We start from the raw sequence: 16098 nt of genomic DNA, 5'->3' as shown, positions 1-16098 counted from the left end.
AATAATTGTGTCTGTTATTTTGTGCCTTATTAAGTGTAGATCTGTCATCATATATGATACATTTACAACTATACCTAGACATGACGAGACCTTGGGGATTATGAAAGCTCTTTACCTTCTATTACATTAATAAAGAAATTCCCTTTCCGGTCCCTAAAACAGTATTACATGCTGCAATTAATCTATAATTCAATCGGAAAGATCATTCTTCTAATGTACAGTGAAAATCTATCCTAACAAATGTTATTAGATTTCATTACATTACACGATTCAATATACAGTACTGTGTACCCCTCCGTGTGCATTTGGTACCCAGAACTGATTTATGCCACTCTTACGTGAGTTACATCTCAGTGTGAGTAACAATAATTAAAATAGAATAAAACATGGCAGGGTACAGAAGGTAAACGGTATACTGTATACATGTTACGATACAACCCCAAATCATTTCACGTTTACATTTTCACAAAATTACATTAACCAATGCTACCAGACGCTTTAACCCTTTGGGCGCCCTTTAGACGTAGCTACTCAAAATGTTATTACATACACACTGTTGATCATATAAAGCAGTAGTTCTTAAACTTAACCCCCTCCACCCCCCCCCAAAAAAAATAAACATTTTATATATCTAAAAAAAAAAACAAGTTTAGAAATATGAAAAAATGAAAGCAGGAATACTTATCTCCCAATCTGGTAGGAGCTTGATAAGAAAACTGATATGCTGTGAGAAACGGTAATATGCAGCCAAAAATACACACACAAAACGAGGTTTGGAATGGTGAAAAAAATAGATAAAACAAGGGATTTTTTTTTTTTAAACTAAGGGACATATATACATGAAGGTATGGGGGGATAAAGGGTACTACAGTAAGGGACATATATACATGAAGGTATGGGGGGATAAAGGGTACTAAGGGACATATTTACATGATGGTATGGGGGATAAAGGGTACTAAGGGACATATTTACATGATGGTATGGGGGATAAAGGGTACTAAGGGACATATATACATGAAGGTGCAGTATGGGGGATAAAGGGTACTAAGGGACATATGTACATGAAGGTACAGTATGGGGGATAAAGTACTAGGGGACATACATACATGAAGGTATGAGGGCAAAGGGCACTAAGTGACATATATACATGAAGGTAAGAGGGGCAAAGGGTACTAAGGGGCATATATACATGAAGGTATGAGGGCAAAGGGTGCTTAGGGACATATATACATGAAGGTATGAGGGCAAAGGGTACTAAGGGACATATATACATGAAGGTAAGAGGGGCAAAGGGTTCTAAGGGACATATATACATGAAGGTAAGAGGGGCAAAGGGTACTAAGGGACATATATACATGAAGGTAAGAGGGGCAAAGGGTACTAAGGGACATATATACATGAAGGTATGGGGGCAAGGGTACTAAGGGACATATATACATGAAGGTATGGGGGCAAGGGTACTAAGGGACATATATACATGAAGGTAAGAGGGGCCAAGGGTACTAAGGGACATATATACATGAAGGTAAGATATTTTCCGTTCCCCAAGATTAAATTAATCTAGGAACTTTCCTTATTGTCCCAAGACTTGAAAGATCTAAGTGTTGCAAGAAGCTCTGTTATAAATTCCCATCCAGAAGCGCTGGTTCGTTGCTAATGAGTTCTCAGAGTGCAAATGAGCTACGTCATAATGTTCCTGTTAGATAGCGTCCTGTGCTCCACAGAAAACCTATCAGTAAGTGGAATAGGAGGAGGATTCCTTCCGTTCCACCATCAGTGAAGCGATCACATGACTGCGAGGGCGGAGGGGCGGTGGCACTCTGGTGCCATTGCCCCTCCAGCATTCAAAGAATTAAAGCAGCCCCGTGGGTCAACCCTACTCATATTTATACCCCATTTTCTTTACGGGATGGGAACTGATGGGTCTCCTGGAGATGAATTGTACTATTTTTAACTCCAGGGATTCTCCCGCGTATTCCCAAGATCGTTACTGGGGAAGGTACAGGGTTTAAATCTCCCTCCAGGGAAAACAATATGGCTTCCAAAGCTCAAGCCAATAGGAAGCGGCAACATCATTGGTTGCTGCTTCCTATTGGACAGCAATTGGGGGCGGGGGGTGGGGGCCTGGAGCTGAAAAAATAAGTAGCAAGTTCGTTAAGGGAGATTGAGTAGAGATGGGAAATTGTGTGGAAATGCTCTTTGTGTGTGTAATGTAAAAAAACACAAATACTTTGAAGGGATTTTCAGGGTAAAATATGTGCAGACAATGTCTAAATTTGCATTAAGAACTATCTTTGCTGGAGTTTTGTGACAAACATGCGTGTTTTTTTTGTTTTTGGTTTTTTTTTTAGGGTTTTTGTTTCTTTTCCATTCTCAAATTGTTTTGTTTTTTTTTTTTGTTTTTTTTTAGACTTTTTGGAATATTTTCTAATTTTATATAGTTTGGCACATTTTTCAAATGTTTCAAATTTGTCTTTAAAAATAATTATTGGCTGCGGTTATTTTGCATTCAGTCATTTGACGAATATTCAAAAATGCAAAGATTTGGCATCTTTGCGGCAAATTCTATATTTTGGGCGATAAATTTGCCCATCTCTAATGATGATGAGTACACTTCCGATTATAGCTCCTACAGTATTTAGTTCTGTAATCAAAAAATAATGCACATGTTAGTTGAATGTCGGTTAATGTATTGAAGGGATGTATTTAGTTCTCATGATTTCTTAAACTGTATGCACAACTATAATAATAAAATTATATCTGCGTGCAATACCTCAATCACTGTTCATTTAAAAAAAAAAAAAAAAAAACAACAAGCAGTAGATGTGACACTGTTACACAAGATCTTCCCTTGTATACAAGTCATTTCACACTCAACTACCACAATAACAACTAATGTCGTTGCCAAGGCAACGAGACACCCAGAAGTGGAGTTTACTGGGGACAGTCGTACCTGGCGGAGAAGCATCCACCTCTCCAGCAATTCCTACATTACAGGCATACCCCGCATTAACATACGCAATGGGACCGGAGCATGTATGTAAAGCGAAAATGTACTTAAAGTGAAGCACTACCTTTTCCCCACTTATCGATGCATGTACTGCACTGCAATCGTTATATACGTGCATAACTGATGTAAATAATGCATTTGTAACAGGCTCTATAGTCTCCCTGCTTGTGCACAGCTTTGGTACAGGTAGGGAGCTGGTATTGCTGTTCAGGACGTGATGACAGGCGCATGCGTGAGCTGCCGTTTGCCTATTGGGCGATATGTACTTACTCGCGAGTGTACTTAAAGTGAGTGTACTTAAAGCGGGGTATGCCTGTATATAATCTTTCCTTGTGCATTTTATTTATATATTAGCTTCTATAGTGACTACCCTTTGGCATTGAGGATTTCAACATCATTATTTGCTACATTGTTGAATTGTAGTAGCACATTGTAAATGAAACACTTGGGGGAGGGGTATTATTTATTTTAGTCTCCCACTGAAAAGCTGGGGAAAGATTGACGTGCAAAATCTGCAGCAAAAGTATCACGGAAAAAACTATATTGTTTTCAACAGGACTATATATCTCTATCAACCTGCCTAGTGCCTGCACACCACGTGGGATTTTTTCATATTGTGTTACATTTGATGTACTGTATTAACATTGACATTAGATGAGTTTGGTTTAAAACAAGTATACATTGTTTGTACAAAGAACCTTCTGTATGTGGTGTATTTACTAAACTCTCTCTGATTCAAAACTGGGAAGAAAAACAGTACAAAAACAGCACCAGAATCCTGTTTATCACAATGGGAAATGTTCCTTTGATACATCTGGTGCAATTCTTTTGTGTTGCTCCCCTTCTGCAGCCAGGGGACTTTAGTGAATAACCCCCTAAGTATTTGGCAGGATAATTTATAATAGCAATGTGTACTGTACAGTTATTTTCATTTAAAAAACTTAATCTGAAACTTTTAGCTTTTGTTTCAAAGATAAATCATCATGTATCATGAATGTCCTTATGTACTGAAGATGTACTTTATAACATCCACAATAAAATGCAATTTAAATTCGAGGCTTGATTTGCTTGGACAGTGACATTATATTTAACTAATTTGCTGCCAGGGGGACCAATGAATAACTGATAGATCCCCTCACAGAACAGAAATGGTTTGTATGAAATATGTTGTTTCTATTTGGATCAATAACTAGAGTAAGGAATGTGTTACTGCACCATATCAGGCATTACTTGAATGGCCATGTCCATAGCTCTATTTACACTATATTTATGATACACTCTCCATGTCAGATTAGAAGTATTAGTACAGTAATGAGGAGAACAATGTACAGAATCAGTTGTGTGGTACCTGCAGACAACAAGCGAGTGTTGTACATAACCCTAATTCCCATTGATATCTCTCATATGATATACAAATATTTTAACAGACCTGGCCTATTAAACAACAGTGTCGTGTGAAACAGGACACATGATGGCACTTTTCATTAGTGATATCTGTTAGATAGTAACGTGCCTTCTGCTAGAAGCCCAAGTGGAGTCATGGTAACAAATCAGATAACACTGATAACGGTAATAATAAAGCTACTTGCAATATCCAGCATGAACTCATAAACAATGGAGTGTACAGCATTCAATGCAACAACAGAAAAACATCTGCCAGAGACAGTATTGCATACAGTGGAATACAGTTCCAGTAAGATCACTTACAAAGAAACTTTACTTAAAGTTGATCATTCTTTTCATTCCACTAAAGAAAAATAAACACATAATCACCCATCCTGTGTAGATGGCTCATCAGCAGATGCTGCTATTGTTTTTCACTAGGAAGCATACATCATAAAACCCTCATATGATATGTGTATTCCAATTGTATTCCTCTCTGTGCAAAAATAATTCACATGAATAATTTACCTTTGAACTAAAAACATGATTTGTATTGCACATATTTTAACCTCTTCGATACCTTGATCCTTAGTCATCTGTAATAGACTTCAATTACAGAATGATTGCATAGAATCCATTATTTGTGTATACTGCCTAAATACTTAATGGTTTCTGTCCCATATGTTTACATCAGCAATTTGTCTGAATATGTTGATGGCTGCAATGCAATTTCCCTTTTGTGCTTTCATCATAATCAGCTTAGGACACTGCTATATAACAAAAAAAATGTAAGTGTATGACATCACAGGACATGCTTTATTCTGTAATCAGTAAAGGAGGGATCCGTGCCCAGAGAATTATATACTAATTTCTTGGCCCATTTCCCATGCTAAACAAAAGCAGTAATAGGCCTGGTAATAACAAATGACTAGATTTGTATTAAGGCATATTTAAATATTCATCAAGAAACCATTATATTGTAGTTCTCAAAAGAATCTTTAGAATTTTATTAAAATGACCTGTTGGCAAATGTCATATTTTTTTTTTTTTTTAGTACAAGGGTAATGAAATTCAGCAGTACCTTTTCTAATATCATTATGTGGCCATTCACTTTGAGAGGGAGAGAAAAATCAGTGGGCATTTAGCCAGAAAACATTATGTTCTTATTAACATTAACAAATCCGTTTTCTAACAATCCATCATTATGGTGCACAGTGGGAGCATCTCAAAGTCATGTCAGCTAGCACCAAACTTTGAACATGTACATCCTCATTGGCCTCTTTCAACTGAAACCGCGGGGGGCAGTAGGGGGAGTGAGGTGGAATAAAGCCTGGCTTTCAGCAACCCACGGATGTTAGTTAATAATTGAGATGTTGCTTTCAAGCTTTATTTATACACTCTATTTGCGTCACACATAATGCATGGCGTGAATCAGGCGGGTAAGGAAAGGGGCACGAGTTCCTATACTGTTGTGTTGCTCCCCTGGCTATTGGTTGCTATTGAACTAATGAGAAGTAAGTGCACCCGAGACCAACACACATATTTAAAGAAAGTTTTAGATACTTAACGTCTGATCTACCTTCTGATCACATATCCGTAAGGCGGTATAAAGGCACACCCATAAGGAAACAGAAGGGTATCTACTGTACTATGTAACAATCTATAACCAATACTGCCATATTTACCACCAAATGCCCGAATAATCTGTCGGAAACATGCCATTTTATATTAACACCCACCATGTCGTGACTACTGTAAATCGTGACAACAATTTCCTGACTATATGTAATTTGAAATGACAGAGAATGATGCCCACACGGGAGCTTTACTGCAATATATCTGTCAACGGAGATGTTGGTTCCCACAGAGTTTAGCCCTTTATATTTCCATATAAGACACACAATGCAGAATGAAACATGTCAACAGGCTAAGAAACAAACAACGAATTCATGAAGAGGCGTCTTACCTTTTCCTGTTTAATCTTGGGTTGTTTTCTCCCTCTTCTAAAATGGACAGAAAATCGAGACAAGGCAATAAAGCGATCAAAAAAAAGTGCTCCCCAGCGGGATCCGTCAGGGTGTTGCTTCCAGCACCCCCTTGCCAGGCTTGTTTGCACGCCCTCTGTGTGTGTGTGTGCAGGGAGCTGTCCACAGCCCACGGTGCTGAATAGCTCAGTGAGCGTTGAGTTGTTTGACTAAGGTGGAGCCCCAGTGAGCCTGAGAGGTGGAGACAAACACATATACAGCCAGGAATCTTCTTTATTAGGAGGACTCTTCCATCTGTCTCGTGGAGGCGGGGTGGTGGGAATGAATGAAGCCTTCAAAATCCCCACACAAACTGTTGCTAACAACTTCCCCACCTCTTTCTGTGTTGTGCGGTGGAAGGATCCTGCTTCAGGTTAGATCAGTCATTGCCACCTCTCCCTCCCATATGGCTGTTTCAGGAGCTGCAATCACAGCCTTATTCCCAGAAACTCCATTTATTCATTATCAAAAATAATATGTTATCATTTCACTGGACAGGGGTAAAAGAGTCTCACAATAGAGAATCACTATAGGCACTGGGAAGTTAGAAACAACTTTAAATGTAATTCAGTTATGTCATGCGTTGTTAAAGATGTTTTATTTAGTACAGCTTTCAGGAAGAAAATATAACAGCTGGACTCCTTTTCATCTGACTTCTCCAACGTCTTATTATTCACTTACATTTAGTCTACTTTGCAATTAGCAGGTTTCTGGAAACATAGAAGGATTCTCCGCAATTAAAGAAGTGACATTTAAATTACAATGAGATGCTGCCCAAGTGTCAGAGCAACATTAAGAGGTTTCCCCCGCCCCCTCTCCCCTTCTCCATTGAAACCAGAAGAGAGAGTACAACATTATAATTGCATGTACAATAGGATGTCACTACTCTTGGTATGCTATGTGTTATTAAGGTTTTGTAAACCCCAAGTCTTTATATTTTTATGGGAAATGTTTGCTTTCCATTCGTGCTCAGAGGGCCAGCCCATATCACTGGCACTGACTGATATGATAGGCACGTTGGTCTTTCCATTCAATAAAGCTTTATTGTGGCTTTATTTACATGGATACAATGATCATTGAATCCATGTAAATAAAGCAACAATACCGAGCTATTTGGCTGACAATAGATGCATATTTATTTGTGCACATATCATATTTTAAACTGAACTTGTGGTACAGTACCTGCCACGTGGGCACGCCCAAAAGCATTGCAACTTGCCATGATACATCACCCCTATACTACCCTGCCACCCAGTCAGAGAATGGTGCAGCCAATAAGTAGTAGCATTGACAGCACTGTTAAGAGAATAGCGACGTGCAAGTTGTTTCATTACATAGAGTATTACCATTATTATGACAGAGGATGGAACATGGAAACACTGACCTCTTTGCTGAACAAACACAAGACTGCTCCTGTATATTCGCCTTCTTTTTTTTCTTACACAAGTTTCTGCACACAAGTGCCCTCTACTGGTAAGAAACTATTATTACAAAAACATATATACAGTACTGGTCATGATAAATTATAGCCACACTATGAATATGTATTACATTTAACTTGTACTGGACTGATTTGTGTTATTAAAGCATAATGAAATACCAAAACCAACGTATCAAATTAAATTAATACATGTCATCTAGTGTGACTGACTTGGTAGGGGACAAAAAGCAAACAGATCTTACAATTATTGCATAATAAAATAAAGATTAGACAAAAATAATAATCTGCAGTTTGGGAATTAATATATATTCCTTACTTAAATTCTATCTATAAATTATGACATTACCCCTTGGTATTTCATGAATGGGTTCTTTGTTCTGGAAATATTCAGTTGGGCGCTATACATATACAGTATGAAGCTTTAAAACTGGGCAGATTATTATGGGAGATTTACTGAGGTCCGATAATGAGGTATCAGATGTCTATCCAACATTCACTGTGATTCATGTCAATGACAGTTAATGCAATATCGAGGTCTGGTAGCCCTAATCTGAACATGAACCCCAGCCTGTGTCTTTGAAAAGAAGAAAACCACCCCTAAGAATTTTCGGCCCTAACATCAAATTAATTTTGGTCAGTTGTAACTACATTTGTGTGATTTGCACCTGCAATTGAAACTTGTATTTATATGGAGCAATCAGAGGATCAGTAGAGTTACCTGATGCTTTTATGTGATACGGGTATAGTCGTCTGCTACCTTCCATTGCAGCATTTTCTTCCCTATGGTAGCATCTTATGTTAGACAACATTAGTATTATCTAGCACACAAAGTTATGTCAGATCTAGTATACATGAAACATACAGTAGATATCTACCATTACAATCATAAACATGAATAATGTGATATTACATCAATATGCTTAATAATACAGATGTAGCCATCTTTATTTGACCTACTGATAATTCAGAATATTGTATTTTAAAGCAGCAGTCCAAGCTGCCGTTTGTTTAATTTAATTTGTATTTTGTTCCCTTTAATATGTGCCATAATTCAATCCACACTATAAGTAATTAGCTAAGTTGCTGATCCATCCGTTCTCCTGTGATCGAAGATTCGGCTCGGGGGTTCACTAAATGGCTGTCAGTGCAGCAGAAGAGGACCAAAGATGCAACCTTCTGTGGGGAAGATCATGTGACCAGGCAGTCACTAGATACAATTGCTGCACTGCTAGAGAGAAGGCTGGGTCAAAAATGAGTCTGCCAGAGCCTATTTTGGAAGAGTTAGGGGATGTGACTTTGTAAATGGTTGCTATAGAAACAAAAATGCTTGTTACATTATAATACATTGAAAATGTCACTCAGAGTTGTTTTAAAAAAATGCTACAAGTATTTTCTCATAGTAAAGAACTGATTTATAATAATTAAAAAACCACATGTAGGATATTGCTTGGTCTGAAGCTTTAATGCAGATTATCACAGAGGCTCCACAGGACTCAATGGCAGTGATAACGCAGAATATCTCAGATATCCCACCAAAGCGCTCCAGTGGGAGCAAAAACCCTAGCTACATCTGAATTCCTCATTAAACCTTTTCTTTTTTTTGCCTTTCACTTAAAGGTCTCCTTTCGGTACCGCACCATTTCATTTTGGATGGAGCCCTTGCATAAATGTCATGGTGATACAGTAGCAGTGTTTGTTAGTATTCCTCATTCTGTAGTGTTGCACATTGTGCCAAGGATTATCCCTTTCACTTTACCATAAGTGTTCTGAGTCACAAGAAAGTGAACGATTGAATATAGAAGCAAAGTGTACAGAACAGCTATTAGAAACATTAAGGCTAATTTATTTGTAAGTGAAATTTCAGTGAGATTTTACATCACATGACAAAAAATAAACGGAACAATTTAAAATCAATTCTGCTCTTTTATCTCTACTAATATGCAGGATGCATCTGTGTGTTCATAAGCAGCAGGCGTAGCAAAAGGGATGAAACCATAATTATTTGTTTATCATTTCAATTAAACAGATATACAAAGTAGGTAGGGTGTAAAGCATGAATATATTTAATAATTTTTATTTATTTCTACAGCACCTGCACAGCATCGTCTTTGTTTTCAGTGATGGGGATAATCCAGAACTCGTGTTAGCTCTAGTCCAAAAGTACAAATAAATGAAAAGTAATACACTTCCTATTTTTATATGGTTTAAAATAGCAAAATACTGTCAGTTTAGGCTGATAATACTTTAGTCAAAACATTTAGTAGAAAGAGTCAAAAAGATTTGCCTTGATAGCAAACAGGACCTTTATTTAACAGACTTAAAAATATGTATTTTTTATTTATACAGAACCCTAAGCATTCACATATATTTGAGGCTTAAGTTATTCTGTTTTATTTCCCACAGTGACTACAAATCATTCAAGATCGGTTTATATAAAATAAATTATAGCTCAAAATGGCACTGTATTAGTAATGCTGCTTATAACATTGGAGGAACTTGTTTTGAATCCTAGGCTTATGATTTATAAATGTGCATCCCTTAACTCCTCCGTCCTAATATAATCTGTGATTAGAAATTGCATTTCTGACAGTCACAGCAATAAAACACAGCAATAGTGGGACCAACATTAGATAATAAACAAGTCAAAAAGGACTGAAGCACACACAAAAAGAATACACATCACATAGGTAACAAAAAACACACTGTTAAACAAAGACCAGCAGGATAAAATGGTGAAAACTCTCAATAATTGGGAAAACATCCTTTCAATGAAATGAAAGTACACTATTCAAATATATATTAAGAGTAAACCACATAAACTGTGAATTCAACATTTGCCAGAAAATCTCAATTTTTTAGTACGAAGCTCTTTGGTCAGGGTATGGCTAAAGCTGACTTTTCCTGTACTGCTAAAATAAAATACATTATATAACATGTTTGTACAGTAGGTACTGTAGGTATGAATCATCAGATACAACTCCTTTTTATGCCTTCATCCATGTCAGAATGTTATGTATTTCCCTGAGAAATTGCAGTTCACTGAGTGGAAACGAAGTTGCTGAAGGTCTGCTCCCGGGATGGCCTCTAGTCTGTAGAGGCAAACTGATTCCAAGGACTCTGATGTTGAGTAAGATTTCTGTTTTCAGCTTTACTTGTATGTACAACCTGTCCAAAGCAATTAATCTCTTTTCTCGGTTTGCTTTTCATTTTCCAGTGGCACTAAATAACGCAGGTCGGAATCGCCCGATAACGCACAAAGCATAAATAAACAGTTTTTGTGGCAAAACAGGTTGAAATGAAAGTCAAGGTGTTGTGGTTGTCATTTATCAATGAGATTTATTGCAATTGAAAGACTAAAAAAACAGGGCACTGTAATAGTGAAGTTAGATTATTAGATTTACAGTGTTATACCCATTCATTTGAATGAGCTGGAAAGGTGTTTTCCTGGTGTAGCACTGCTTAATAAATATGGGCCCTAGTCTTTCGTGAAACCTAAAAGTTCCTCTTTCACTTCAACTGCAAAATAGCATATATAAAATAATACACGTATCAATCTCCATTAAGTGTCTGGATGTGCACCAAAACTTGTATTTTGCCTGCAACTGTTGCAAAGATAGAAAAGTCAGTGACATTTCTTACATTAAATTAATAGCAAGACAGTTTGTGTCCCTTGTATACCCATTGCATTGAGCTTCACAAAGCAGAATTAGCGGCTAAACTAGGGTAGCCAGACATCCTGTATTTCACTGACTTGTCCCGTGGACCCAGAAAGGTCTGTTGGGACGCATAGCTGTCCCGTATTTTAGTGCCTTGACGTGAAATGCCTGAACTTAAAGAAAGTAATAAAAATATAATAGATTTCTCCTTGCATCCAGGGGGAGCATATAGGGAAATAAGAGCACAAAATACACAAATATAAGTGCAGACGTTTCTTAAAGCAGGTGAAATCAATAGACTGTGTCTTGGCTCATATAGTTGCTCTACTCACAGGACTCTAGAGTTTATAAAGGCAGCTGGCAAATTGGGTTGCCACCCATACAGGTAACTGTAAACCGGACCCCCTATCGAATTCTCCGTCAGCAAGGTTAGCATATAAAATGAGAGAGAAAGCTACATAGTGCGATCAAATTGAAAAACTTTATGTAATATAAAAGGGTAAAAAATGCGCACTTACAATGTGCCAATATAAAATAAGCATGTATCACACAAGGTGAATTGGAGGTATCCCGAACAGCTCACCGCCTCCCTTAGGTTTTTGGCTGGCTTCCACGGCTCTGTGTCCCGAATCGGAGCTTCCCTCTGTGCGCCCGTCTGGATGTGTGACGTCACGGCTGCAGGGTTGGTTTGCTACGGGTCGCCTCAAAGCCCAAAATTGGTCCACTCAACGCGTTTCGCCCAGCCACCAGGAACTGTTCTGGGCGAAACGCGTTGAGTGGCAACCCAATTTGCCAGCTGCCTTTATAAACTCTAGAATCCTGTGAGTAGAGCAACTATATGAGCCAAGACACAGTCTATTGATTTCACCTGCTTTAAGAAACGTCTGCACTTATATTTGTGTATTTTGTTCTCTTATTTCCCTATATGCTCCCCCTGGATGTTTTGAGAAATTGCTAAACCATTGGAACCCGTGAAACAGGTCCCACCAGAGAGGTTTTTGAGCTGGGTGTTTGGATAATTTATTCATTTTCATCACTGAAACACTTATTATTATTTTCACCTTCTTATAAAGCTGTTAGCGCCTTTCATCACTTCTTTTCACAAAATATAGATTTCTCCTTGATCATAATAGTTCCCTTTTCTGATAGATGTCGCCTTTCTAAATAATCAAAATAATAAAGTTAGGACACTGCCTGGTCATCTCATAATACAATGACACCCACCTTTATAGGAGGTACTACTTCTCCCACCGCTACTTGTTAGTTCAGTTCGCGTGTTTCCCTGCCCGGCTAATAGCACAAATTGAATTTTAATAGTACTGTTGCTTTTCCAGTTGTTAATTACTACAACATATTTTCCATTGTAATGGGATTTTTTTTAAATGTTTGTTGGATGAATACAATGCATTGAAAAAAAAATGTATGTATATATATATATAGCTGAACCCCGTTATAACGCGGTCCACAGAATGAGACCGCGTCATAACCGGGATTGCGATCGCGTTATAAAACTTCGCCGCGCGAGGACTTACCGGCATCTGCAGCTCTCTCCTCTCTGCAGCTGTCAGCTCTCTGTGTGTGTGTGTGTGTGTGTGTCTGTTAGCAATAAAGCATTGAATTGAATGTTTAAAAAATAAATCCCACATGCTGTAGGGGGATGTGTGTTGTCATGTAACCCTCCTCTAGTCTATGTGCCGCGACAGCCCTATGAAGCAGGGAGAGAAGAGAGCTGACAGGTGCAAAGAGGAGAGCTGCTACTATTAATACCGCTATGGTAATGAAGGGGTTAACCCCTCCCGCTACCCAACCCGGTAGGTCTAAACACCCATGTTTGGGGCTAATACCCTCTTCACCCACCCCCATTACCCACAATAAAACAAAACATACACAACAGCCCCGCTACCCACCTCCTAGGCCCACAATAAAAATTACAATATCTAATACACCACAAAATTCCACCCACCCCCTGTGCCACCCCATAAAACCATGTTTTATTTTTTAACACACACGTTTAATACCACATGCCGGTGGGAGTCCCCGGTGGTCCCGACGGATGTCCGCAGTCCCCACAGTCCAACCCGGGGGGTACCCACGGGTATATGGGGGCCTCCAGGTGGTCCCCACTAGGCTCTGTGGGCCTCAATCTGGTCCCCACGGGCCCCAATGAGAGATCTAGATGCCGGTAAGTCCTCACGCAGAATAATGGAGATCGGGAGCCACGCTCAGACCGCGTTATATGCGGATCCGCGTTGTAGCGGATCGCGCTATAATGGGATTGAGCTGTGTGTATATATATCTTTATTTACATAGCGCTTCACATTAGTAATACACGTGACAATCATGTAAATAACAAATAATACAAATAATAGATCATGGGAATAAGTGCTTCAGACTTAAAAATTAACATTTAGGAAGAGGAGTCCCTGCTCCAAAGAGCTTACAATCTAATTGGTAGGTAGGAAGGACGTACAGAGACAGTTGGAGGGCATTCTTCTAAGTGCATCTGCAAGGGATCAAGCTTAATGTATCGGGTGTATAGTATTAGCCGTGGAGCTACTCATAGGCTTTGTTAAGCAAGTGTGTTTTAAGGTGGGTATTAAAGGTGGATAGAGAGGGTTCTAGTCGAATGTTGAGGGGGAAGGGCATTCCACAGGTGTGGGTCAGTCAGTGAGAAAGGTTAAAGGTGGGAGAGAGCTTTAGCTACAAAGGGGGTAGAGAGAAGACATCCTTGAGCAGAACGCAAGAATCTGGATGGTGCATAGCGAGAAATTAGGGTTGAGATGTAAGGAGGGGCAGAAGAGTGTAAAGCTTTAAAAATGAGGAGAATTGAGTGTGAGATGCAGGACTTGATAGAAAGCCAGTAGAGTGCTTTCAGCAGGGGACACGCTAAGACAGATTTAGGAAAGAGTAGAGTATTTCTGGCAGCAGCGTTTAGGATAGATTGTAGGGGAGGCAGGAAGGCTGGACAGCAGGAGGTTACAGTAATCGAGACAGGAGAGAACAAGGGCCTGTGTCAGAGTTTTATCAGTCGAGCAACAGAGGAAAGGGTGTATCTTTGTAATATTGCAGAGGAAAAAGCGACAGGTTTTAGATATGTTTTGAATGTGAAAGTGGAATGTGAGAGAGGAGTTGAGTGTGGCCCCTAGGCAGCGTGCTTGCGCTACTGGGTGTATGACAGAACTTCCAACAGTAATGTGGAAGGAGGTAGTGGGGCCAGGTATGGGATGAGATATGACGAGCTCTGTTATTGACATGTTGAGTTTAAGTTGGCAGAGGGCCATCCAGGATGATATCGCAGAGAGACATTCAGAAACTTTGGTCTGTACAGCAGATGTAAGGTCGGGGGTTGAAAAGTAAATTTGTGTGTCATCAGCATAGAGGTGATATTTCAACCCAAGAGATGTGATTAGGTCACCTAGAGATAGTGTGTACAGAGAAAAGAGGAGAGGTCCTAGGGCAGAGTCCTGGAGTACCCCCACAGAGAGATTGATAGAGGAGGAGGAGGTGTTAGCAGAAGAGACACTGAAAGGAGGTGTTAGCAGAAGGGACACTGAAAGGAGGTGTTAGCAGAAGGGACACTGAAAGTATGATGGGAGGGGTAAGAGGAGATCCAGGATAGAGCTTTGTTACGAATACCAAGATTATGGAGAATGTGAAGGAGGAGAGGGTGGTATACGGTATCAAATGCTGCAGAGAGGTTGAGTAATATGAGCAGAGTGTAATGACCTCTATCTTTGGCAGCATGGAGGTCATTAGTTATTTTAGTGAGGGCTGTTTCAGTGGAGTGAGCAGTGCAGAAGCAGATTGTATATATGTATACTGTCACATATGTAAATCTGCACTGAACAGAATGTGAGACTGACATATGCATTAAGAAGGGTAATAGTATTGTCATTACTTCAGTAAAGCCTTCTTTTTCCAGTGGGGATTTAATCACGATGTGAAGCTGCCTAGTAAGTAGGAAATCCACTTGTAGGAAAATACCTTTCCACTCACAACTGTTTACCATTAAGATAGAAACTGAAGGCATGGCCATAAGAGCTGCTAAGCAGGGCAATATCTTGGGCTGAGCAGATATTGGTTAAGCACTAGGAAGTGTGTTGCATCTTGTGGGCTGTGTTCATCGGGGAATGCAGCATCTTTTTATCAATTGTTTTTGTCATTTTAACCTTTTGACAGATAGAGAATTGCTCTGAAGTAAATGCAAATGTGTCTTCTCTCAACTGTCTTGCAATGTAAATTCCCCATAGGACATTCCTGAAATGTACAAGTAATGCGATTTATTCTTGCTATGAGGGATACAGACCAATGTCAAAAAATAAACAGGCAGGCGCTACAGTACACCTACACATAAAGGTAAGCCTGGGCTTGCTTCACGGCAAAGCTCATTTAGGTACACATGGCTTTTCTAATTAATTTAAAATGAGTTAGTAAATATGAGCGTATTGCATTTCTCCGGGGTTTGTGTTAAAGGTTCACTTTTGAGGTACTTAGCCGATCTACATGCCCAGTGGTAACCTTAGATCCTAGTAACTCTGTGTTGCTAACGTAAGTATAAAAAACAAATATTGAATGATGCTCAAG

General features: G+C 39.1%; 1 protein-coding gene across 1 annotated transcript in view; it reads right to left on the bottom strand.

Annotated features, from left to right (window-relative positions):
- The window catches only part of SYT5 (synaptotagmin 5), a 121463-nt gene extending 114734 nt beyond the window's left edge, over positions 1-6729 (bottom strand). The window contains exon 1 of the mRNA XM_075605451.1: positions 6360-6729. The gene's annotated coding sequence lies outside the window, so the exon portion shown is untranslated. The remainder of the gene's footprint in view (positions 1-6359) is intronic.
- Between the last annotated feature and the right edge of the window lie 9369 nt (positions 6730-16098).

The sequence above is a fragment of the Ascaphus truei genome, chromosome 6, assembly GCF_040206685.1.
Source record: "Ascaphus truei isolate aAscTru1 chromosome 6, aAscTru1.hap1, whole genome shotgun sequence".
NCBI lineage: Eukaryota > Metazoa > Chordata > Amphibia > Anura > Ascaphidae > Ascaphus > Ascaphus truei.
This window is presented reverse-complemented; position numbering and strand designations above follow the sequence as displayed.